Here is a 4,534-nt window from a genome sequence, read left to right on the forward strand (position 1 = left end):
CTGATTGTTAGGGACCCCTGCTCCAGAGGATTTGTTAGGATTATTAAAGCTGCTCAAAGGATCTAGCCCTTTGCTTTTTTGGACATCTCTAGCAATGCTTCATTTAGCACACATTTAGCATACATAGTGTCAGGTACTATAAGATACCAGCACAAGACAGAGTCCCAGGCTTCCCTGAGTTTATGGCCTAGTAGTGGAAATAGATATTAATCAGATATTTTCACAACTAAATTTGAAAACCATGAAAATGCACTAGTGAGAAAATATAGTTGGAGCCTCCCAAAATGTTATCAGACAGATAGAATCTTGCTTGGGAGCTCCATGAAGGCCGTTCTGAGGCCATGACATTTAGGCTGAGATATACAGGATTAGGAGAGAGACATGTTAAGAGTGGAGTGGAAGAAGATTTCTCACAGAGGGTACAGCCCAGAAGCAGGAGCTTGAAATATGGCAGGAACCCAGGGAATTCCAGTGTGGCTGTAGTGGTGGGAGCTAAGGGAAGAATGACAGAGTCCGTTCAGAGTGGTAGCCAGGGACTGCACCACACAGGGTCTTAGAAGCTTTGACATTGTTTCCTAGGTGCAATAGAAAGCATTCTAAAAGTTTTAAGCATGGGACTGACATCAGATTTATATAAGAGAAGATTCCCTCTGGCTGCTAAGTGAGGAATGAAGGGAGAACATAAGTGAAAATAGGATAGTGGTCGCATACATGGATAGACTTGAGATATGCTTTATGGAATAATCTACAGTACCCAATGAGTGACTGAAGGTGGGAATTGGAGGGGACAGAGAAGTCAAGGATAGTTCCAAGGCAAACGTGTAAGTAGAGGTGCTTTTGACTGAAATAGGAGTAACTTTGAGAAAGATTATAATTTTTATTTTGAAACATAATTTTAAAATATTTATGAGACATCCAGATGGAGATGTCAAGAAGACAGTTGGAGTATGGGATTCAGCAGCAAGGTTTGGTCTTAAAGTGATGAACATGGAAGAATCAATCACCTGAGAGAGAATTTAGTTGTAGAAAAGAGCCTAGGACAAAACCACAGAGCATTGAACCAGTAATGGGGGGATTTAAAAACAAAACAAAACAAAAAACAAGCAGTGGTTAATGAGGTAGGGAGTTAACCAGAAGAATGCCATGTCACAGAACCAGAAAAGGAGAACGTTTTACAAAGAAGGAAGTGGGTTAACTTTACTGAATGCTCCTGAGAGGTTCAATAAAAGGAATAGCCTACAATACAAAGGTCGCCGATATCCTTAGTGAAAGCAGTTTTGATGCAGTGATAGAGGCAGAAAACAGTGGAGTATGTTGAGGGGAAAATGTGAAATGAGAAAATAGACATAGCATGAGCAGAAATTTTTGAGAAATTTGGCTGCGAGGGGAAGCAAAGATATTAGGTAGGTGTGATGGAGACGAAGGAAGGCGTATTTGTCTAATTGTTCTTCCTTCTTTTTCGTCTTATATTTTACTGTAAGCAGCATGAAGAAACTAGGCTGAACCTTGCTTGGAAATCGCTTTAGCTAAATACCCAAGTTCATTATTTAAAAGTTCTGCTTTCCACACAACTATAGGACACAATTCACCTAAGCTTAATTCCATTATATAACAAGGATACCCTTTTCTCCAGCTTGCAATAATATCTTTCTCACTTCCTTCTGAGTTCTCACCAGTGGCATGCCCCAAGTCCAGATTTCTGCTGAGTCTGTCCAGAATGTTGCTTTTCAACATTCTTCCAGACTCTTCCCACTGTCTGATTCCAAAGTCGATCCCACATTTTATGTGTGTGTTAGAGCCATACCCCATTTCCAAGTACAAAACTGTATTTGTTTTCTATTAATACTCGATTAAGTTATCACAAACTTAGAAGTTTATAAAAGCACAAATTTATTATCTTGGAGTTTCTGTGGGTGAGAGGTCCAGGTGCTATTTTGTTGGGTCTGTGCTCCTGGTCTCAGCAGGCTGAATCAAAGTATTGGCCTGGGGCTGGATCTTACCTGCTTCCAGGCTCCCTCAGGTTCCTGGCAGAATTCATTTCCTAGTGGGTGTAGGATTGAGGTTCTTATTTTCTTCTTGGCTATTAGCCAGGGTTAATTCTCCACTCCCAGAGGCCATTCTCAGATCTTAGCTACGTGGACCTTACGCAACATGGCAGCTAACTTCTTCAAAGCCAATGGAAGAATTTCTCCAGAATTTCTCTCCGGGTCTGGTATAAAGGAGTCTTATGTAATATAAGATAATCACAGGAGTGACTATTCTATCACTATTTTCCACATTAAGAGGTCCCATTCACATCGAGGGATAGGGATTATATAGGGCATGTACACCAGGGAAGCAGGGATCTTGGAATTCTGCCTACCACAGAAAGGGGAAAATGAAAGAGAAAGTCCTTGAAAAGGAGAAACAAGATGTATGAAAGGATCGATTCTGATAAAAGTGCAGCTGCTTCTTTCTTTGCTATAGGAGGGAAAGGAAGATATGTGGTTATGCATTGCAATGAGGTTATTAGGTTAGGGAATGTTATTGGGAAGATGTAGGAGCTCTCATCTGTGGTTTGTATTTTCTCTATAAAGAAAGAGAACTAGTCACCTCTTGGGAAGCAGGCTTTGTCTGCCTGGGTTTAGTTGATGGGAGTTTCAAGCTTAGCCAGCAGACAGACAGCCTCTCATCTGGGAACAGGACTCTTGTAATACTTGCTTGGTTTTGCAGACCTGTCCACTTACATTGGATACTGAAGATTGGGTTTTGGTCTCCTAATGTGCCAGTTCTCTGCCCATTAAAGTGTTTCCCCCAAATGAGGTCCAGATGCCAAATTCTGCTTGCATTTTGGGTTCTGTTCTGCCTAAGGTTTCCTGTCTATTCTGGCTTTCTGTAATCTAACTCTGGAATTGATACCTTGCCTGTTACTTCTGCTCCGGCCACTGGATTTAAAATACCTGAACCTTCTGGCTTAATTCAACCAACTCCATACCATTCACTTCATTGTTTCGTTTGACAAATTATTTCTTATATCTTCTCCTCAGCACTCTGGTTTGTGATGTTATTTTCTTTCTTTCAGCCTGTGACCTCTGCCTTAATTTCTGGCTCTTGATTTGATTTTTATTGATTCTTTGAGGAAATTTCCATGTAACATGCCTTCAAGCTTGGCCTGGTGTCTGAGACCTCCCAGATATATCTACTCTGGTATTGTGACTACGGCTTAGTCTTTTTTTTTTTTTTCATCTTAATTCAGGGCCTGAGTTCAGTCTCATTATGTCTCTTTAATATAAATCCCAGGTGTTCAGTCAAGCCTTTAAACAATATCTATTTATTTACTTATAAATTCATTAATTCAGCTAATATTTGGTATCTCTTATGTTCTAAGTTTTTGAAATATAGCAGTGAAAAAAATCTATGCCTTCATGGGGCTTATATTCTACTAGGGGGAAATATAATAAATGAACAAACAAGTAAACAATATATCAAATAGTGGTAAGTGCTTTGGAAAAAAATAATAAAATGGGAAAGTGGATAGGGAATATTGGAGCAGTGTTGCTGTTTCATATAGGCTAGTCAGGGAGAGCATCACTGATAAGGTGCCATTTGACCTGATACCGGAAGTAAACGAGGAGGTGGGCCCTATAGATATATGGAAGACCATATATCTGTTCCAAGCAGTAGGAAGAGCAAGTGCAAATACCACAAGCATGGCTATGTTTGACATGTTTGAGGGGTAGCAGGAGGTAAGTACCTGGAGTAAAGCGAGTATAAAAGAGGACTAAGAATTGAGGTTCTAGAAGCAAGGGGTTCTAAGGAAGGTCTTACAGGGCCATGTAGGTCAATGTGCAGACCTTGGACTATAGGCAGACAAGATTTGAAACAGGGAAACCAGTTAGGAGGCAATTGCAATAATCTGACAGTGATATCGACTCCAAACACAGTACTTAAAGAGAAAGTGGTGCTTCTGACTCTTATTACTGCCTACTTTAAGGTCTTAATTTGGTCTCTCTGACACTCTCCTTATATTTTGCATTATGTACATATATTAGATATGTGTATATGCATCTTTCTGTGTGTGTGCTATATGGAGAAAGAATAAGTCAGAACATAAAAGGTTTTACTTATCGACTCCCAAGTTGGCCATTAGTAACTGAGAAAAATATTTGTATCGCCACCCTGAGGCCAGACAATAACAGATGAAAGCTTTGAGGTAGTCATCACATGACAGTTGAACATGATACAGAAGAAAACAGGGCAAGCTCTCTCCACAGGGCAATTCAGCATGAAGACTCAGTAGATGAGTAGATATGACTTCGGCCATTGTTAGGCTTTTGGGGAAGTTTAAAAATCTAAATGTGAGCTTTCGGTTGGTCAGTTTAGTAGATGAATTGGATTATTGTTTCTCTAAAGAAGTGAGAGGACCTATGTAAAGTCTTATTTTGACCAGAGAACCTACATTTTATGGATGAGCTTGATAGGCAGTTTATCTAGGTTATTTTGATTCGGTGCTTTTATCTGTTGCCAACAAAGCTATGGGAAACCTTTTTTTTTT

Source organism: Pteropus vampyrus, unplaced genomic scaffold (genome assembly GCF_000151845.1).
Source record: "Pteropus vampyrus isolate Shadow unplaced genomic scaffold, Pvam_2.0 Scaffold560, whole genome shotgun sequence".
Classification (NCBI taxonomy): Eukaryota; Metazoa; Chordata; class Mammalia; order Chiroptera; family Pteropodidae; genus Pteropus; species Pteropus vampyrus.